Here is a 23,359-nt window from a genome sequence, read left to right as displayed (position 1 = left end):
TCCATGTCGATGCAATCACAAAGAAGGTTCACCAGCAGGTATACTTTGTGAGGTGCCTGAGGAGACTTGCCATGTCATCGAAGACACTCGTAAATTTCTACATGTGTACCATGGAGAGCATTCTGGCTGGTAGCATCACTGCCTGGTATGCAGGCACCAACTCTCAGGACAAGAATAAACTCCAGAGTGTGGTTAACTCAGCCTGCGACATCACAGGTACCAGACTTTACTCTATCGACGACATCTACATGAGGTAATGCCTTAAAAGAAGCAGCCTCTATCCTCAAAGACCCCCACTATTCAGGCCATGCCCTCTTTACTCTGCAACCATTGGGGAAAAGGTACAGCAGCCTAAAGACAGCTTCTTCCCCGCTGCCATCAGATTCCTGAATAATCAGTGAACCAAAGATACTGCCTCACTTTTTGTGCACTATTATTTTTATTTATTGATGTAAGATGGCTATAATATGAATGTTTCCACTAAGATGCTGCTGCAAAACAATGAATTTCATGACTTGTTCATGACAATAAATCCTGATTCTAATTCGGATACCGGATTTTGAATGCCATTCATTTTTCATTCTCATTTATTTCTTGTAAATGACAGGAATGGCCTAGTGCAGCCTTAGAAGGCAATATTAACCCCACAAGATATATTCAGAACATCTGTTGATACCAGATACTACCAAGAGAGCATGATCTCCAGCTGAGATCTCTGCAGCCACATCCTAAAGATGACCCATCACAGCCTTATTGTAATCATTAGCGTTGAGTCTAGTAAAGCACTGCAGTCTTTGGCTTGGCTTCGCGGACGAAGATTTATGGAGGGGGTAAAAAGTCCACGTCAGCTGCAGGCTCGATAACTTTGTCAAAATTGACATGAATATGATTGGGGCAACACAGTTGCTCAATTGCCTATATCAGGAGTCTAAGCATATATCGCCATGCAAGGCATTCATATTGAATGCCTTGGCAAAAACAAATGTATTGAAAATCTCTTGAGATTTAGGCCCCGCTACGATAAGTAGCGGTGCAGTATTCCGGTTTGCTAATGATTCCAATGGCTTGCAGGTACAGCATCAATTTTTGTTTAAACAGCCTCCACTCATAGTCAATATCTCCAGTCCATTTTACAGCATCAGGAGTTTTTAAACTCTCCATAATTTCTCTGCTGATATTGACTGTCACTCACTTTGCACACTGTCTTGTTTTCTTTCACTCCTGTGCACAGCAGCACACTCCTGGTGTTTCTTCCACTCCTGCTATCATGTGATGCTTCTTTTATTACAATAAAGAAACTCAGATTCTTTTAAAATAATTAGATTTATTAATTAAGCCAACAGCTCTAAGACAGTACACACGCAGGAAGGTTCTCACATGGAGGCCTCTCTCTTGAATATACCCAGGATACAACAGCATTCCCAAGATGCTACACGCTCCATCTCCGAATCTTCCTGGTGGTAGCACTCTTATCACTACAACCTTCTCCATCACCTTCTGTGATACGATTCCGGTATCGGGGAGTCCAGTCAGAAAAGAGCTACCAAGCCTAAAATTACTTTCCAGGACTAGGCCAATCTACCTCACTATCTTGTGCTGGAGAATTTTACAGTGTGACTTTTTCTTTCCCATTTTGGCTGTTAGGAACATGAATGATGGATGAAGTTATCTATATGTATTGTTCTCTTGATATCTATGGGCATGGGCTGTATTTTGGACTTTCACAATATCACCTTCACAACATTCTTCATTTTAAGGAACATTCAAATATTCAATATGAATGCCTTGCATGGCGATATATGCTTAGACTCCTGATATAGGCAATTGAGCAACTGTGTTGCCCCAATCATATTCATCATTTACAATGCAGAACATGATGCAAGAGGCTAATATTTATTCATTCACAGTGGCTTCCTATGTCATGTGCATGCTGTGGTGAGTAAGTTGATTGTGCAACTGCAGTCATTGGTGGGATCAATTAAATTTTGCAACGCAGGAGGTCATTTGACCCATTAAGTTCACGAATAGTGGTTAAAAAATCTAATCTTTCCCTACAGAACTCAGTGCCTGGTTCTGCAGATCAAGTACACTTTCAAGTACAGTTTAAATGTGATTACTGTTTCTGACTCTTCCAGGCCCCTACCACCCTCTGATAGATCTGTTTTTCCCTCCTCTTCAATCCCTTTGCCATTGTTTTTAAGAGTACCCTTCTTTGGCAGAGGTAGCTAAATTATTCCTTCCTAAATCCTTACTTAGATTCTTTTACTATGTCATATTTCTCAAAAAAGGGTTTAAAGTTATTTTAATTCCAAAGAAAACAGTCATATCCAATCTTTTTATCACAATTTCATTGACATGGCAACATTTTTGTCAATCTCTTCTGCACCCCGTCCTGTGTAGATAATTAGATATAGAATGTGTCAACAACTCCCAAAATTTAGGCAAAATATGGCTGCAAATATGTACAGTGCTATACTATTCTATGATCTCCAACACCTGAAAATACCTGTCCAGATACTTAACAGAAAGCACATTAATCTCTGGAGATAAAAATAAATAATTACATCATTTCTTAAAAGGTTCTCAAAATAACTAATCTGTGCATTCAGATTAAAGCCGCATCCCAATCAGAAGCCAAAGGGTTCTATTGAGTTTCCACTGGTAGGGGAGACTAGAACTGGGGGATATTGCTTCAGGAGTTGAGAATAGATTGAGGATAGAGAGGAGGAAAAAATGTTTTTCCCCCAGAGAGCAGTGAATCTTTGGAATTCCCTGCTGAAGGAAACAGTTGAGACTGCCTCATTTGTACAGTCTATTTAATACACAGTTTAATTAGTTTTTTGCATAATAGGGGAATTAAAGGGTTATGGCAGGTAGGTAGAGCGGAGTCCTCAGCCAGATCCGCCATGATGTTATAAAATAGCAGATCTGGCTCATCAGGCCACATAGCCTATTTCTGCTCCCAATTCTAGTAATCTTCTGCACTTTAACCAGTGTGTTCCCTTCTATATTTTGCATGCAGTAAACATAGACATTTTCCACTGCAAATGGGTGGCATGGTTATCATAGCGGCTAGGGTGATGTTATTACAGCACCACAAACTTGTATTTGAATTCAAGTTGTCAGTAAGGAGTTTATATATTCTCCTCATGTCTGTGTGGATTTTCGCCGAGTGCTCCAGTTTCCTACCACTATCCAAAATATATAGGGTTGAAAGTTATTTTGGGTTTAATTGAGTGGCATGGTTTAAATGGCTAAAATCAGCTTCTATCGGCAAGACTATGCCTGGAAGAGAAATTTCCTTCCAAATATAGTAAAACCCATTGAATCCAGAATTCAAGCAAACAGCAAATGGCAAAAAAAGGAACACAAAAAAATAAGTAAATAAATAGATAGATAGATAAATAAAGTGAATAAAAGTTTAAAATTGTTAAAGTAAATTTTCTCTGAAGTCACACAAATGTTTGGTGAAGGTGGGAGCAAATATTCAGCCAGTGGAGCGCTTTGGTCATGGTTTTCTCATAGCAGCCAGTTGAATAAAGTTGTGTTTGAATAAAATTACATCACCCAGGATGAAGATCTGGTTGATGCTGCTTGCTGTTGGGGTGACTCTCTTAAAGTTTGTCCTTATCCTTGCTAAGTAAGAGTCTTTTTCTTTATTAGCGTATTATTAAGTAAGGCTTTATCTGTAAACTTACCAGGGCGGGGTGGGGGGGGGTTAGTTTTCTATAATGTTATAGGTAGTCTTTCACGTGGTTCTGTGGATGAGGGGGAACCTGCAGATGCAGCGACAGTTAAATGTTTTCAAAGAATGTGACTGAAAATAAAGTAAAAATTTTTAAAGTTTACGTATTCATACAAGTGAAGTTTGTTCAGTGTGAGTACAGTATAGTATTTTTGTCTTTTAAAGTGTTTATTCTTAACTGTTTCTACAGGTGTGTTAGGGATTGTAAGAGTGAGTCTCAGCAAATGGAAAACTCATTTTTCTGGGATCTACCAATCCCCTTAGGTGCTGGACACCAGGGGTTTAATGCACTTCTGAATGATCATGCCTTAATCTCACAATTTCTTTAGCTTCCAATTGATCCAATGCGTGATTTGAAAGATCATTTGTATTTACTTAAATGTCTACAATTAGGATTAATTTGTCATTCAAAAAAAGTTCCTCCATTATGTTTCCCCTTTTGTGTTGAATATTGAGGATCTGTTACGACATTTAAAGAGAAACAAATCATATTCACTGGATACTTTCTTCATGAAAAATAAGTCAAATACTGAGTGCGACCAATACCGAGCACTGATCTAAATGACTGAATCTGAGATTGCAATAGTTTTTTTGTATGGTGAAGATATTGAAAATGACATCAGCTGGTGAAGACAAGCAATGTGTTGGATTACAACACTTGTTGCACTCCTGTCAGTCTATGTTGTTCAGATTGATGGGATGAAATTTCCTTTTCTATCTCTGGGTCTAAACTGAAATTAAATCAGAGAACGCCTATGCTTTTAGAGTGAGCAGGCAAGCACAGCATAAAAAAAACCCCTTGGAATATTTAATTTCAGAAACAATGTTTACCACAGACTTGTCTTCTGGATTGATCCTGACACTGATTTCCATCTATGAAACATATTACACTTTTTTTACCCAGAGAAGTGTGAATCTGTGGAATGCTCTGCCATAGAGGGTGGTAGAGGCAGATTCACTGATTATGTTCAAAAGAGAGTTAGATAAGACTCTAGTGGGCAAAGGAGTTAAGGGTTATGGGGATAAGGCTGGAAAGGGGTACTGATGGTAGTGATCAGCCATGATCTGTAAAATGGCGGTGCTGGCTCAACGGGCCGAAGGGCCTACTCCAGCTCCTATTGTCTATTGTCTATTGTCTATAATATCTTTCAACCGTTTCCTTGAGTTTTGACAAAACATTATAATCTACATTTGCTTCTGTCATCCCTTGGGTTATTAAAACACTCTTCATGAACAAATATCCATAATTTTCCTTCAAATAAACATAAATGTGATGTATATCGCAGTAAATTATATTTGAGTGAAATTGGGATTGGAAGTTGCACAATTTAAGACCCAATGAATTATCAGGCTGTAGTATTTGCTAATGGCAACGGTACCGAAATGAGAGACGTCCACAAAGCACGAGGTGAACTAGTAAACGAACTTTATTTTGAATTACTCACGCTGCTCAAGGAGATAGCCCACTTTCTGTGAGGGGTGCGCTGAGCTTAGGAAATAACATCCGCATGTCCGCATGTCGTGCGTCACTCTCTGTCCCCAGGCAACATGTTTCACCAACCGTGGGCTTCTCCTCCGAAGGGAAGGGGGCCCATGGGGCAGCGATTCGGCCCATCTAACTGCGCAGTTGCTCGGCCCGGTACAAAGCCTTCAATAGGAAAGGAAATTGAGATATCAAATAGGTGGGCTACAAAACAAATTGCTTTGTTCTTCTAACCAATGAATTTCAACTCCATGACTTTACTTGCTCCTGAGTTTATGACAGCATGCTCTCCCTCCAATTATCATTGCTCAAAAATACCAAACTTTCTAAACAAAACAATAAATTTTAAACCACAAAACGTACAACTGTGGAAGTAATTAATTTTGAGATTTGCAAATTATAAATTCCCAATGAAGGCCCCAGAGAGTGTGTTCTCCACAGACATGTTTCTGACCTTCCTTGACCAGTCAGCACCACAGTGGCTGGAGGGTATCAATGATTCATAGGCACTACTTTGACCTCACTTAACTAGATTAAATTGGACTTTTTGTTCAGGTTAAATTCCATCAGAAAATAAAGTAAAGAGGAAAAATATCCAAGAGTCAAACAATGTCCCATTACAGGCCTTTCTCCTTTAGGTAGACTGATAAGACCATCAAAAGTGGGAACAAGCCATTCATTCCCTCGAGTCTGTTTCATCAGCCAACAGAATCATAGCTATTTCAAATGTCCATTTTCCATCTACAACAATGATTCCCTTACTGATTAGAAATAATTTTTCTCAGCCTTAAATATACTCAAAGATTCAGGACCACTACTAAAATGCATTTGAAGGAATCATAATCCTCTGAGGATTTTTTTTCATATTTTAGTCTTAAATACACATCCCTTCTGAAATCATGGTCTTTGGTTCTGGACTTTCCCAAGAGAAGTATTTATTAACATTTACCCAATCTAGGCTGTAAGCATTTTTTGTGTTTCAATCAAATTGCCTCCCATTCTTCCATGGAATCCTGGCCTCTAATTTTTCCTCATTGGATGAGAGGACAGTCCCTCCACTACCAGATGTCATCACAGATAGCCATCTATGAATGGCCAGCATCTAAAAGGTGGGGAAGCAAAATTGTTTGCATGTCTTGCTGGTGTCTTACACAACTGCAGTAAGACTTCAACTTGTATATAACCAAGTCTATTAAAATAAGGAACTGAGTGAAACTCAGTGTGTACATGATTCCCAGCTTGAACAAGATACTGGGTCCACCTTCTCCTGAATGGGCAAACAAGAATGGGCCATTGTATTCATTAGGTTCATACAACTAACCATCCACTGCATCATCAGATCAAGCTCCAACAGTGTCATCAAGTTTGCAAATGTGACACAACAGAGGTTGGCCTCATCAGCAACAAAGTTGAGTCACTTCAGAGAAGAGGTGTAAAATCTCATAATACGGTGCAAGATTAACAACCTGAATCTCAGTGTGGACATGATGAAGGAAATGATCGTGCAATTCAGGATGACCATGAACGTTCACTCTCCACTGTACACCAATAATTCTATAGTGGAGAGCACCAAGTTTCCTCACTTGTCAGCAGACACTGCACTTCTGAAGAGACCATAATGTCAACATTCTGTATGGCCGGCTTCATTAGTGTGATGTGGTTACTGCAGAGAAGTACATCAGAGGTCATTCTGCAGGACCATAAGAGTGGCTGAGAGGATCACTGCTGTCTTCCTCCCCCATCAAAGTGATCTTATTCCAGGATCATTGTCTGAAGAGGGCACGAAAAATTATTGAGCACCCCTTCCATTCTGCACAGTGCACCTTTCAGCTGCTTCCATTGGGAAAGAGATAGAGAAAGATCAGAGCCACAACCACCAAGCTGAGGAATAGCTTCTTCCCACGGTCAGTGAGGATGCTGAACGACCAAAGGAACTGCTCATGCTAACTCTCCGAGACTCTCATATTTCTGAAACAATATTTATTTATTTATTACATATATGAATAATTGTCCTGTATTTGTATTTTTTTGTATGTGTACTATGTCTGGTTGTGTCTACTTGTTTTGCACTGAGGACTAGAGGATGCTCTTTCATTGTGTTGTACTTGTGCAATCAAATGACAATAAACTTGACTTGACTTGCATATTGCTGTTGGGAATAAAGCTGTCCAGAGTACCTGTTGAATGTGAACTTTTTATGACCCTCCAGCTCACTGGCACCTGGAATCAAGATGCTATAATCAACAGCACATTAAATCGAAACGTTAAAGCTATGGATGAATCCAAAGAGGACTTTATTTTGACCTTAGAAATATCCTGGCCTGCATCCCAGAGGGAGTAAACTGATCGACATGTGGAATTTTAATGGTAGTGCTGGATAAAGCACAAACATCTGGAGATGCATAATTGGCAAGGGAGAAGTTGGGAAAGCTTACTTTGGTAGGATCCTCCTACTGCTCAAATGTGAACAGTACAGTCTTGTGTTAATCAACACGTTGTTTCATTCAAGATACAAGCAGAAGAGCTCAGCAACTCCTGACTGTGACACGTATACTTGTCAGTTTAAGTTGTTGTCCAAGTGAAAGACTGCCAGCATATTCACACATTTAGGGTGGCAGATTCACACAGTTAATAGAACAGCTGCCTCATTCGTTTAGCGACCCAGGTTCAATCCTGCCTCTGGTGTTGTTTGTGTTGAGTTTGCATGTTCTCCTTGTGACTATATGGGGATATGGCAGGTACTCTGGTTTCCACACGCTCGGCTCAAAGTTGCCTGCTCACAGAAATTCTTTCTCAATTTCATGCCTGCTATGTATCTGCCTCCGAGCCATGATTTTAACTAATGGGTTTATGGCAGACTGGTGTCAAGCAAAGCAGCATCATTGCCTTAGCTTTTTTCCCCCTCACTGTTACACTGCACTTCATCTCCAACGGGCTGCTCTACAGGTGTAATGGGAAACTGTTCAACTTATAGCTCAATACAGGAACCTTGGCCCCTGCTTCAAGGTTGCCCTCCATCAATCATTTTGCTGCAGTATACAGACAATGTATGCAGGAACACACGGTTATATGCCAAGCTCCAAGTCTTCATCAGTTTCCTGAAGTGTATGAGAGGAGGGGTCTCTCATTCAAATTATTTAAATCCAAGAATTTCCATCATTCTGCTCTGGAATACAACACTGCCCACTGTTCTAAAGGTGCTCAATGGGATTCCATAAACCATGGACAGATCTCCATATCTTGGTGGGGAGGTCATCTCTCAGTGAAGTTAGATATACCATTCACTATTGCCTTCAGTCCTTCAACATTATCTTGACCAATCTGAGAAAGAAATCATGTTTAAAGATCAAGGTCTCAATCCAGAATAAGTCAAGGTTTACTGGGTAGCTGGTTCTCTTGCTTCCCCCCCTCCCATATAATCCTGAGATATATCAAAAACACTGGAAGATATAACCAGCTCTACCCCAACAAAATCCTCAAAATCCACTACAAGGATAAGCAAGCCAATATCAGTATCATCTCCTAGTCCAACATTGAGACCCTAGTAAAACTTAGTAGGGTCCACTGAGCAGGTTGTGCTGGTCACATGCCTCACACCAGAATCCAAAGCAGGCCTAATATTCAAAGATCTGTCATGAGATTAAATTACTAAATGGATAGAGGGAATGATTCAAGGATGTTCTCAAAACCCCTCGGCATGTCAAACTTTCCAACAACCCAGAAATCCCTAGCTTAGGGGTACTCAAAATAGAAATTGAGCATTTGGCAATAGTGTGAATTAGTAGCATACAAAAGTTCAATGTAAGTGATAAATGGAACAAATCACCTCTCAAATAACCCACCTGCCTTTCCAGTCTAGTCTCTCTTATCCTCCCCCCTGGCTCAGCCTGACAATCTCTCATTGGCCTCATCAGCCATTTCATTGCACAGAGTTTGTGCTTAGAGGCAAGTTCTCCTTGATGCCAACTGAGTGCTGAAAAGGGAGGAGATGCTTTCATAATGTTAACAATACTTATTTAATAATTATCCAGTTGTAGCATTAAAATACTATACATGCACTAAATTTTGTGTTATAATGTTACAGCATAGTGGAAGGGTCTTTCTGGCTCATGAAGCCCATGGTTGCCCGATTACACCCAATTAATCTACCATCTCCATACTTCTTTGGAACATGGGAGGATTCCATTGCATCTGGAGAAACTCATGCAGGTCATGGGGAGATTCTATAAACTCCTTACAGATTCCAACCTGTTGCTGGCATTATGCTAACCTCTAAGGTAACCATGCTGCCAAAACCTGATGTAATGACCTCCTGCACTTCCCAGTTTTCTCTGTTTCAGCCTTGTTTCTGTAGCTTCCTTTGCCAACACAACACTTACTGCAATTATTGATCTGGTTGTTCACAATTTGATTTTCTACTTCTCAGCTTGGATTATACATCATAGAGCAGTCCAATATTCTCTAAAGAGAGCCAACATCAAATTGTTAACATTTTCAATAAGCCTTCATCATGGTAAAGAAAATGTGCTCTTGATATTAAGATTTTACTCCATTAAAGGCCATCAGCAACTTGGTGCAATTACTAACTTTGACCCTGATCCAAGATTAGTTTCTAAGTTGTTTAAACATTTTGGTAAATTCCCCATCCAATTGGAGGGAGTTCATGACCAGTTGGTTTACCAGGTCTTGCAGGCTTGTTGAAATAATACTTTATATTTGTTTTTATTTTTTGACTTATCATTTGGTTCATCTATCCAATCCTTCACCCCTACTTCTCCCAGTATGCCCTCCATCCTTCCTCCCACCAAAAGCATGCATTGTCTTTGCTGGTGCAGAGACCTGGAAACGGTTACTATTATTTGTTAAGATATATGAGGGCATGCTAATCAGCAAATTAAAAAGGATTGTGTAATATGTAGCTTTAGAAGGTGGAGAATAGAATACAAAATATAGGACATGGTGTTACCTCCTCACGCTCTGTATGTGGGCCACAGCTAGAGTTTTGTGCATGAGTCCATGCCAAATTTAGACAGAATTTCAAAGCCAGGGTAGATTGCAGAGAAAGTTTAACAGGATGATGCCTGAATAAAGGAGGATCTGGAGAGCCTGTAGAAAAGAGGACTGTATTTATTACAAATAAGGTCTGATAAAATATTCAAAATTGTGCATAATTATGATAGGTCAAGTATGGAGAAAGATTTTCCCATGATGTGATGGAATTGTGTTATTTAGGGAAAAATACATTTCTTAGAAAAGGCTTTGTGGGTTGACAGGGACACAGACACACAATTACACAGAGAGAAACCATTTTTGGAGACACAGCATCTGGAAAAGAGAGCTATAAAAATTAGAATTGAATGGTTCATTCAATTGCTGGAACAATAGTGTTTGATAAGGAGAAGCACCTGTGTACACAAAGAGGACTTTTGCTTCAATGATCAGTGTACACAAAGCCATCTGTTTGTGGCCTCACCAGATAATTCAGAACTGTATCAACTCATACTTTTGGAAGGGATGAGACTTCAAACAGAATCAGAAGTGATATCAAAGCAAGTCATGTGATTCAAGACATTTGAAAGCTGCATTTTAATATTGTACCAAGAAACATCTGTGAGGAAAGAACTGCTTGTGTTCTCTTTGTCAAGGAGAGGAACAGAATTGCAGTGGCATTGGAAAGGATGGCCACTTTGCTGCTTCTCTTGGTCAAGAGAGAGCAGTGCTATGGTGGCATTTTAACAGCCACTTGTGACTGACCCAATTTTGGGTAAAAGAAAGCAAGATCATTCTTGTTCCTGGATCATAATTCATTGTGATGGATACTTTTAACTGAGTTTGTGAAAACATTGTGTGAAACCCAGATACTGTAACGACCATGCAAGAGAGGGAAATCATTCGTATGAAGAAACAATTCTCTGAAAACAAGAAATTTGTGAGTTTTGAGAAGTCTGATGCCTCACACCTACTCCATAATTACTTTTGAGCAACAATTTAAAGAATCTGAGTTTCAATATAAATGTGACTGAACTTTAAAAATTGATTCTTTTCAAAATCACCACACACACACACACACACACACACACACACACACACACACACACACATACTTGCGCATAGTGGGATTAAGTTTAGAGTTAAGTAAGAAGTGTTATATTATTAATAGTTATTAATTAAAATTTTGATTTGAAGATATCATTGTCTTAGTGAATTTCCATTGTTGCTGGCCTAGGTCATAACAAATGGCAACAGAAGATCACAACAATAATCTTGAATGGGAATATGCAGTAATATCATCTCGAAGAGGGATGTTAAGATCTGGAGCACAAACCTGTCAGTATGGTAGAATTGAATTTTATGGTAACTTTCAAAGAGTAAATTGATATGCAGTCAAAGAGGATTAATTTGAGGATTTACAGAGATAATGTTTGAGTGTGGGAAGAAGTTGGATATTCTTTTCACATAATAGATAAGGGAGGATGGCCTGTTGCTGTTCTGAGACTTTATGATGCATCATTCATAGGATGATGTCTTTCCATGACTTCCAACTCTGCTTGGTGATTGCACATTACTCTTGGTGACATGTGTCCAAGGCATAAAATTAATTAGGAATCCATCACAGCACATCTCCTTCTGTTTTTTACTGGTCATCAGCAAAGAGGATGTTGAAGACCCTGCCTCGGAATTTAGGTTGATGGAATACTCTTTCTGTACTGCATTAAAAGAAAAGTTCTATGAAATTGTTTTTGAATTGGGTTCACAATCTATTAGTTTAACATTTTAGTGATAATGATTTAATTAAATATTGATTTTAAAAAAATTAACATATTAAGTTTATTTAAACATATTCGCTTCTCTTGTGATAAATTCATTTTGGGGTTATATATAAAGCAAACACTTAGCTGTTTGGGAAAAATTCAGCTCTGCTGTGAAAGGTAAGAGTTCCTGACTGCAATGCAGCATCACACTTCTCTCTTACATTTAGGAATCGAGAATAATACGGATATTCCAAAAAAGAATGTTGATAGACATTTTTATCATATAAATCTTAAAATTAATCAGTATAATTTTTGTTTTATCCATTTATCATTTTTTCTCTGTTACTATATTAAGGGGGCATGATGTTTAAGTTAATGGTAGTACAATAAGTAGTTTGAACCATTGGGTCAAGAGCAGTGGTTCTCAACCTATTTTCCTACTAACATGAAGTAAACCCTAACTAACCACAGAGCACCTATCACATAGGATGCCATGGGCCCACTGTGGTTAATAAGGGATTACTTGAGGGAGTACATTAGTGGAATGAAAAAAAGTCGAGAACCACTGATTTAGAGACACAAGTTCAAATCCCATCAAGAAAGCCAGGACATTTGGATTCAGGTAAATAATTAAATCTGCAATTTAAAATAAACTCTTATCAGTAACAGTGATTCCATAAAAATGCTCATTATCATAAAAAGTCATTAATGTCTGAACTTCTTTCAGTTCAGTGGAAACAAAGCTTGGCCAATGAATGCTTGTGATGCTTCAAATTTAAAAATACTGGTATGTTGAAAGAAAAATTTAAAAATAATTTAATGAATTATGGCATGAAAATGTTATTTTAACAGTAATAAAGCTTTTGAAAATCAAATCAGCTGCTTAAATTTATGCTAATTCATTACATCGAGGAGATGAGAGACTTTCTCTTCAGACAACAAAGATAAGAAGAAATCATGTTATCTTTTTGAGGTTAGGTTTTCATATTTACTTAACAGCATTAAATACCACTGTGATAAATACAACCATTATATCTGGGCTTCAAAGCACAGTTCACTGTCACTCAAGGAACATGGTTTTCGAACTAAACCAGATGTAAAAGCACAGCATTAAGAATGTATCCTTTCCATAAATAAGTCAATGTTAATGACTTACAATGTATGAAAGATGATTATGGTCTTGCATTTTTATTTTAATCTGTGAGTTGCTAAAGTAAATTTCTACTAATAATATGTGGAGTTTGGCTTTATAAGATGAGCTTGAAATTATTGTGACTTCATTTTTCCACAAAGGACAGCAGGTGCATTCAATTTTATAAAGTGCCATTTTAATCCAAATGGTACTTCCCTTTGAAGAAGGCTCATTGAACAGACAGAGGGGGCAATTTCTGAGCATTCCATCTCTCAACAATGAGTGGAAATTTCCAAGAAGTATGCAAGTCATGTGTTGTACTGAACAGAACATTATTTACATTCCATTTAGTTAAGTAAAGGTTAGTGAGGTCATCATGGTCCTCAGCCCATTAAACAGCAAGTCCAAGGTAAAAATGCATTTCCATTCTGAAGATGAATAATGTTTTTCTTTTATTTGAAAGGTAAAATAGCTGATCCAATATAATTTATTGTTCGCAATAGTAAAAGGTTTCTGAAAAATTTTTTTAATTTTTATTTCAGTTATCTTTTTATATCCTTCATCATTTCTTTGCAAATAAAAATTGTAAAAGCATCTTGTACATTTTCTGCTAAAACTGATTGATGAATCCTTTGAATAGATTGGAACAATTCAGTAAAGCAGCTATCAGAAGTTATTATCAACTGAGTACACATTTTGTATGTTGATTAACACTCGATGGTTTTGAACTTCTGGTATGCAATTCATAATTCAATGGTATTTTGCTTGATGAATTTCAAACTTACTTTTCTCAGTTATTTTTTGATGTGTTTGATAGTTTTCTATTTTTTTCCCTTGCTGTTACTTGGAAAAATCAAATGGTTGCCTCCGATACCCTGAACAAGTGGGTGTTTAGAGGGCAAATGAGGTTACCAGCTGAATCACTGTCAATTTTCTGTGCTGTCAATATTACCCCTTAGGAATGAGTTTGCTATTCTGCATGGACTGCACCACAGCTGAGCTATTGAAAAATGGCACCAGAGGGTCTAATTTTCTGTCTGATAAATCAAGGGCAGTCTGCCTCTATGTGTTATGCATGTCATGGCTATAATCTCCCTCAGGAGTTTCAACTGCTGAGAATTAGATGCTGCACTTACTTTAACCAGCTTAATGCATTTTCTAAGTAAATGGCATATTAACAAACTTTTGCTTCAGTCTTTCTAGTATATTTTCATGTTACCAATGACAATAAATATCTGTAACCTGGTGAAACTTGTTGAGACATTTTCACAGTAGCTTAAACTCAATATAAATTGGCATAAGCTGGAGAAGTAGCTGTTACCCAGATGTTTTTTTTTAGGTAATGAGAGAGTTGGGAAGGGAAAAGAACCTTCCAGGGTTGAAGTCTGTTCTTTCTTTTCTTTGGCTTGGCTTCGCGGACGAAGATTTATGGAGGGGGTAAAAAGTCCACGTCAGCTGCAGGCTCGTTTGTGGCTGACCAGTCCGATGCGGGACAGGCAGACACGATTGCAGCGGTTGCAAGGGAAAATTGGTTGGTTGGGGTTGGGTGTTGGGTTTTTCCTCCTTTGCCTTTTGTCAGTGAGGTGGGCTCTGCGGTCTTCTTCAAAGGAGGCTGCTGCCCGCCAAACTGTGAGGCGCCAAGATGCACGGTTTGAGGCGTTATCAGCCCACTGGCGGTGGTCAATGTGGCAGGCACCAAGAGATTTCTTTAGGCAGTCCTTGTACCTTTTCTTTGGTGCACCTCTGTCACGGTGGCCAGTGGAGAGCTCGCCATATAATACGATCTTGGGAAGGCGATGGTCCTCCATTCTGGAGACGTGACCCATCCAGCGCAGCTGGATCTTCAGCAGCGTGGACTCGATGCTGTCGACCTCTGCCATCTCGAGTACCTCGACGTTAGGGGTGTGAGCGCTCCAATGGATGTTGAGGATGGAGCGGAGACAACGCTGGTGGAAGCGTTCTAGGAGCCGTAGGTGGTGCCGGTAGAGGACCCATGATTCGGAGCCGAACAGGAGTGTGGGTATGACAACGGCTCTGTATACGCTTATCTTTGTGAGGTTTTTCAGTTGGTTGTTTTTCCAGACTCTTTTGTGTAGTCTTCCAAAGGCGCTATTTGCCTTGGCGAGTCTGTTGTCTATCTCATTGTCGATCCTTGCATCTGATGAAATGGTGCAGCCGAGATAGGTAAACTGGTTGACCGTTTTGAGTTTTGTGTGCCCGATGGAGATGTGGGGGGGCTGGTAGTCATGGTGGGGAGCTGGCTGATGGAGGACCTCAGTTTTCTTCAGGCTGACTTCCAGGCCAAACATTTTGGCAGTTTCCGCAAAGCAGGACGTCAAGCGCTGAAGAGCTGGCTCTGAATGGGCAACTAAAGCGGCATCATCTGCAAAGAGTAGTTCACGGACAAGTTTCTCTTGTGTCTTGGTGTGAGCTTGCAGGCGCCTCAGATTGAAGAGACTGCCATCCGTGCGGTACCGGATGTAAACAGCGTCTTCATTGTTGGGGTCTTTCATAATGTTGTGTGAAGATAGTTAGTGACGTGAATATGTTTGAAAAGAATATGTGCTTATATCAACACAATTTACTGAATAACTTGAAAAATACATCGATATTCCTTTCTTCAGTGCCCTCTGTTCAACAAACATAGTATTACTTTGTGTTCTTTCATCTAGGACCACTGTAAATTGCAATGATTTCTTTGTGAAAATAAAGGCAGTGCTGCAGGAGCTGCAGTAAGGGCAGTGCTGTCACTTGTGTGGACCTAGGAGAGCAGCACCATGCTCCGAAAGGTTCAGCTGCCTGGTTCTAATGCCAACAGCTCTGTACAGGTTTTAAATGGAGCTGACTGTTTTTAAACTAAAACCCAACAACCATGGGTCTGTACCCAAGATAACGGTGCCTGTGGCACACTCTAGGAACAATGGGCCAGTGCAGGACATCGGAAACAGGGAGAACACCCCTTGTTGAGAAGGAGAAGCAGAGGAGATGACCCTACAGATCACTTACCACAGCAGTAGGCCAGCGAGTGGTTCAGTGGCTGAGACACCCACACAGGTTACGGGCACAGGTCGCCATGAAAGTCATGATATTCGGTGTAAACATTCATATTATAACCATCTTACAACATTATTGAAGAACTTTAAAAAAAGTGCAAGTAAGGCAGTAGATTTGGTTCAGTGATTATTCAGGAATCTGATGGCAGTGGGGAAGAAACTGTCGTTGCACTACTGAGTGTTCATCTTTAGGCTCCTGTACCTTTTTCCCATGGTAGCAGAGTGAAGCGGGCATGGCCTGGTTGGTGGGGGGTCTTTGAGGATCGAGGCTGCTTTTTTTAAGACACCACCTCATGTAGTTGTCCTCGATGGAGTGGAATCTGGTGCTGTGATGTCACAGGCTGAGTTAACAACCTTCAGGAGTTTATTCTAGTCTTGAGAGTTGGCGCCTCCATACCAGGTGGTGATGCAACCAGCCAGAATGGGCTCCACGGTACACCTGTAGAAGTTTTCAAGAGTCTTCGATGACAAACCAAATCTCCTCAGATACCTCACAAAATATAGCTGTTGGCGAGGCTGCTTGAGCTTGCAACATATTCACTTCCACTGTCTGCCACCTTGAATGGAATAGCTGGAGAGTCCATGTTTTCTATTTACTTTATACCAGATCACAGACTTGCCTCTGTCTCAAACAGCAACATCTTAGACATTATAAATATGGTGTAAGTGGTCACAATAGAGCTGCTGCTTGAGCAGAAGTTGTGTTGCCAACAGAACATCAATGAAAGCCATCAGCTGCCAGTTAACAACAGTGGCTGGTGTAACAGTCTACATCAAGTACATAGAGTTCTTAAAGGTACCATCACTCTCACTTATGCTACACACTTTATTATACAATCAACTAATAAAAATAAAACGCTTTAAGCTTCTAGAAATTACAACCAAGCAGCGAACAGAGACTTAGAGTGACATCTGGCAATGTATTTGACCAAATTGCTGCAGAAGTAGGAATGAAATTGAGGGAAGTGATTTTGCAGGGCACAAACTGCTGGGATCACAGGATGAGATGTACTATTATTTCAACCTCCTTCCCGAAACACTTTGCCTCGTGTGCTAGACTTGGGAAGAAGTGTCTGGTGGAGGATTAACTTGTTTTCCATCAACCTCTTGCCTGGTTCACATAGAAGCTCTTAGAAGGATATGGCCACACCATCAACAGAATCCCAGCAGTATATTGGTAAAGTTCTTCAGTTGTCTAGCACATACACCTCTATTCAGAAGAGAATCACATAGAGGATAATAAACCAAGTGTCACCCAAAGCCTGAGCCTAAAGACTAGTGGTATGATCAATCAAAGAGCCATGCATTATGTTACATAAAAAAGGAGATAAATGTATAACACCATCTCTGTGTTGTGCTGTTTATGGATTGTTCCCTCATGATTAATCTAAATGGTTTCTAACATACTCCTTACTCTAGTGTCTTGTTGTGAGTGAGGAAACCGGTTTGGTAGGTCTCAAAGGCAAGGAATCAGTACACATAGTTTTGGCAATGAAGGATTTTATTTACAGAAGGCAAGAGTGGGAAATGGTAACAGATGCAGCACACATACGTGCACAGTTTACAGCAGCTGCAAGAAAGTAATAGCAGCATTGAAACATGCATACAATTGATAACGAACGTGGGAAAAATATCTTGGGTACGAAGTATACAAAGACATACACATATACAACGAACTGAGTACATACAGTAATCAAGGAAAAATTAATACGATGCCCTACCACGCCTTGACTCAGTGCAGGCATGGCTCTATGCTTCAAAGGACACTAATTAAATCCTCCAAACCCGTTTAACAGTGCACACCTTACATTTACAGCTTATTTACAGCTTAGAATTCAATCTCTAGTACCCTTCCACATTTCTAGGGCTGGAGTGAAACAGGTGGTCCCAATTTGGCAAGAAGGGAAGAACAAAGAACACATGGTACCTTTATAATGCTGGAGGATCCAGCCCAGGACATTAGCAGGATTATTGGCTCAGCACCAGGAGGGTTAATCCAATTACAACAGTCAATAGCCCAAGAACAAGTGCAGATAGGCTGTAGAGTCCAATCCAGGAAATTTACATGGATCCAATGGCAAGGTGTGCATTAATGGGTGAGGCGACAACCTTGATTGGCAACTGGTGTTTCCTCTGACTAGCTAGGGGTCAATGCACAGCCCTTGCCAATATACCTCTCCCCTTAATTTTACATCCTAAGTACAACTCTCCCAGGCGCAAATGCTCATTTCCATCAGTTGTTAGAAGATACCATCACCTTTCAACATATTCCACCATTTCATATCTCTACATGATTCCCTTCAAATTGTCTTGCATGATTCTCTGGATTAAATTGGATAAAGTCGCACTTATACCAAACCAAAGTAACCACGTTCTGTCCCCGTACTTACAATCTTTTACAACATGGAATTTCTTCAATGTGAAATATTTACAGCTTAGAATTCAATCTTAGCATTCTTCACTTTTTAGATTGAGGCATTTTTGACTATATACTGTAGGTAAACAAACCTATGAAGGTTGGGATCCTAAATCATTACTGTGGATTGTGTACACCAATGCCTCTTTGTAGAGCAGAGCAGTTGGGAGAGATGGAATTTTGTTCATTCCTCATGATATAAACAAAGAAATAATGGGATAATTGATCTATCTATGGATGATTGAATTGCAGATTTTCAAATTTTTTTGTGCAATGCATTATCTTTACTAAAAAATTTAAAGTTACTGGTAATTTGGATAGCTCTGGCCAACAGTGATTGTATTGTTGCAGGATCAGAGTGGTTTTCATGTTGCCGCCACTTTGACTTAAAAATACTGGTCTAAGAGGCCTGACAGCAGTTTTCATTTTATTTCTCTGAGTTCACATTTAAATATGAGAGTTATTAAAATGCATTACTGTAGCAAGGTAAGACAGCTAGGATGTTCAAGTCATCGTTTCATGCATCCGGAATTTTCAGTTTTAATATTGCAATATCATAGACGTGGAACGTATTTTATTTATGAAGTAGTTTTCAGAATTTAAATAATGACTTTTTAAAAGAAAATACTCTCACTAACACCAGGAACACAATGAACTTTAATTTTAAATAATCTTAAATCTTTCAATTAGTTATGGAAATTGGCAATTTGGCCCACTACACGCATGCTGACCACAGATCAGAACAATATTTGGAGCCCAGTCAAAATGCTAAATTGTTTACCAATGTTCTTCAGAAGTATAAAACACCATCTCTACATGCTCTGACCTATGCATTATTCCATTTCCACATTATCTGATTGTCTTAGTGTCTTCTGAAGTGGCCTAATAGGTGACTCATTTGTAGAAATAACCAATCAAGGATCTGACCTATCATCTCCTCAGGTTACACTAAAGATGGGTAACAAGTGTAATCTTCCCATCTTTACCCTCAAAGGATAAGAATACTCTTGCCTTCAATAAATGGTTTGTCTCAACAGAATATGCCTATCAACTAGTTTGCAGGATATAAGCTTCAGCAAGCCGCTGGGCATAATGGATAGACAAGCTGATGTGTCCCCTGAAACATATTGGTATAAATGGTTGAAGCACAGGGATGGTTGCAGGAAAAAAAAAGTAATCTTGCAAAGGGACTCAGCATTTGACTCCAGAAAATTGTTTCTTTCTTTCTTTTGCTCATTTTGCTGTGACTGATGCATTCAATCCATTTCCAACCTGCATTTTGCCAGTGAACAGAAGAAGGCCATGTTAAAATTTTCTAACTTGTCAATGTGCTGCCTGGTCTACACTGTCACATCCTGTTGCTGAGAATATTGATCTCTGAATGTTACTTAGTGAGTCCTCAAAGGAATTGAATCACTTCCCTGCCTTCTGTAGGCGAGATTCAATTTTGTTCTTACAGTTTTTAAACTTTTATTTCACATTTCTACTCATCAAAGAAAGAGGTGGAACGTAATCATTAGTCCCTCTAAGCTGTGCGCATGCACACGTGCTTTGCAACCAGTGCACAATGGAAACTGATGTGTGCACAAAAGGTTAGATAGCTTAAATAATGTAGTAATTAATAATTATAGTTATTGAAAATAATCTCTTAGCTAACTGTTTCTGTTAAGTAGTTAGTCGGTTTTTCAAAGACCACATTTGCACATCAATAATTTACGACACCTCATCTTTCCTGTTCCATGAGAGATAGGCTGTGCCAAAATTATCCTGAATACAATTTCAAGTTTACATTTGCACAAGCATTCAGTGCACACATACTTTTGATAAAGGAAAAAAAAGACTTTTTCACACAATGACTACAAAAAATTAGAGGGAACATTGAACATAATCCTATCTTTTTGAAATTGTGCATGCTCATCAAACCGAAGGATATTATAACTGCATGATAGAACACTTTCCCATTTCAGAAATCCAGTACCAACATTAAGGACAGTTGGGACAGGTTAGATGTAAGGTAAAGCTCTTTTTGTTCCACCCCAATTTCAAAAGATTATGTCATATTTTAACAGTAAGATTTTTTTGCACCAAATTATCTTTGTTGCATATTGGAAGGAGACTGCCATTATATTATTATATTGGGTCTTTGTCTGTTCTCATCCACTAGGAACTGTAATAAGACTGACAAGTCTCATTTTGGGCATTATTCGCACACTCTGTAAAGAGGTACATTTTTCCCCTCATCATTCTAAAGTGGTTACAAAAGCCTGTGTTATAACGAATATTAACTCACCGCATCTCCTGGTTTAACTTTGAACTTTTGCACCCAGTAATATCATAAAGTGTAATAAATTAAAATTACAAAAAAAGTCCTTGAATCTAATTTAATTTTCTAGTCTTATTAATAGATGTCCTGGTAGGTGCAGCTGTGGTAGTGTATTTGAGTAACCATGAGATAAAATTAATTTTTGTGGATTGGGGTGTGAGAGTGACTACTTTGTGATGGATGACATTGAGCTTCTTGAAAATGACTGAAATTACACTTACCTGGGCACATGAAGAATTGTCCCATGTAGCCCTGGGAGGCAACGGGGTCAGATCCTTTGGAGTTGCATCAACAACCATGGGATTTATCCATCTGGAGAGTTACCTGTCTAGTGTCCACAAGATGCTGAAGGCAGGTAATACAACTCCTGACCGTGTGCTGCAAGTTAGCACAAGCCGAAATAAAGTTTTGTTTTCATTTTCCAAAGTATGACATTGACATTTTTTACAGCTATTGATGTTTCTTGGGTAATTTGTAATCCATCTAAAATAATCCAGAAATGTTGTATTTCATTACATAAATTGCATTACTTTAAGGGTTTTGACATCAGAGTTGACTTTATATGCTAATTATCTGTAATCTTATAATGAAATGAACAGATTCTGCATCACTTTGAATGATTAAAACAGGCAGACCTTAACCCTGTGACCTCCCAGCAGTTTCTGATTTAATGCAGTTGCTTGGCACTTGTCGTCCCTCAGGAGGTATATTTTAAAATCTTCCAGATTTAGGTTAATTTTAATTGATGATATAATATCCAGTGCAGAAAATATTAGGAACAGGCTTGATGTGTGGAAATCTCTGTGGAAACTCTACAATACAATCATGATGAATTTATGGTACAATTAGTTGCAAGTAAAATGGCTTAATATTCTAACCAGGTTCCATATTGCCTTTGGCATGACCCTCCTTTGATTCAGAATGCTTTACCTGGTTGTTTTATGGTAGAATTTTACACAGAGTTCACTTCAGAGCATACCTTCAATAAAACCATATTTCTTTTTCAAAATGAATTTTCTTTGTGTAGCTGGAACTAAACTTACAGAAAAGTAATTATTGTTCAAACAAATGGTATTATTTAAGAAGCCTCTTTTAAAATTTACTTTGTTTCAGCAGCGTAATGTTCTTCACATTTTGCTGAGGTGAGGTACTCAATCAATACAACACTGAATTGAAGCTTTTCTTCAATACTGCACCTTCAAGGTGAGAAACATCTTCACAACAAACTGAAGTTTGATATTTTTAAATTACAGACAGAATTTATCTGAAGTGTGCAGCTCATTTAACAATGCAGCAAAGTTATTTTTCAAATGGTAGTTAAATTTACAGAATTCTAGGTTACAAATTAAAATTGTACCAACTAGGTAATATTGGAAAAAAATAATTTGGTTTTTGTCCTAAGTTTAATGGGGTTAAGATTGTAAGGGAAAGGTAGGTCTTCTTGAAAACACAGAAGTACCCAAGTTCTGAATGGGTTGGAAATACTGTATTTTCACTCATATAACTTGCACACACATATAACATGCACATTCCTAAATGTGCACATGCATATAATGTGCACACACATATAATGTGCAGAAAATCTTAAACTAAGTAAAAAATAGTTTCATATAGTGTGCATGCATATACCGCACACACACATATAACACACTGGTGTAGTAGTCCTGTCCAGAACCTTCATAAAATGTCCTATAAAAATTACAAAAAAACAAAGCGATACATACACAGGTAACATTATCAGCCTGCATTGCTATCACCTGCTTTCGATCTAGCCTAATCAGTATAAAAGGCCCTTGCATTTAGTGCTATTTTTGAGATCTAGAGTACCGGTAGTTTTTGACAATGCGAAGAGTCAAACACAAATCTTACACTGCTAATTTCAAACTGTAAGTTGTTACCAGAGCAGGAAAAACTGGCAACAGAGCGGCAGCAAGAAAGTTTGAGGTTGGCACATCATCCATTCACAAATGGAGGAAAGAGAAAGATGAGCTGGAGAAGATTAATCCATGAAAGCAAGCACGTCATGGCCCAAAAGCTAAACGGCCCCAGTTAGAGTCTGACTTGAAGAAGTGGATTCTTAGTTTTAGAGAACAAAATCAGACTGTATCTACAGTCACCATTCAGATGAAAGCAAGATTATTGGTATGTGAAAGAGGCATTCTGGATTTGAAGGCAGGATTCCCCAGGATATCAAAGTTTCTGAAATGAAATGGATTGCTGGTAAGAACTAGAACATCTGTACGTCAGCGACTTCCAGACGATTGGGAACAAAGAAACCATTGATTTCCACAGCTTTGTTGCCAATTAAATTTGCGAATTTAGAATCACACCTGTGGATGTCATTAACATGGATGAAGTCCCAATGACCTAAGGCAACACCAGAAACTAAAAGCCGGCATAATATATAATGATGTTGATGATTCCACTACTGATGACGAAAGCAGTGACTGTGTCG

General features: G+C 38.9%; 1 long non-coding RNA gene across 6 annotated transcripts in view; it reads left to right on the top strand.

The window, feature by feature from the left end:
• The window catches only part of LOC138742514 (uncharacterized), a 182,917-nt gene that overhangs the window by 144,291 nt on the left and 15,267 nt on the right, over positions 1-23,359 (top strand). The window contains exon 7 of one of the 6 annotated variants that reach the window (XR_011344237.1): positions 22,021-22,107. The exons of 4 other annotated variants lie outside the window; for them this stretch is intronic. This is a non-coding gene — a long non-coding RNA (uncharacterized lncRNA). Of the gene's footprint in view, positions 1-22,017; positions 22,108-23,359 lie in introns of all 6 variants that reach the window. One more of the 6 variants, XR_011344236.1, reaches the window with a different exon arrangement.

Source organism: Narcine bancroftii, chromosome 9 (assembly GCF_036971445.1).
Source record: "Narcine bancroftii isolate sNarBan1 chromosome 9, sNarBan1.hap1, whole genome shotgun sequence".
Classification (NCBI taxonomy): Eukaryota; Metazoa; Chordata; class Chondrichthyes; order Torpediniformes; family Narcinidae; genus Narcine; species Narcine bancroftii.
The sequence above is the reverse complement of the archived record's forward strand: the minus strand, read 5'-3'. Positions and strand labels throughout refer to the sequence as shown.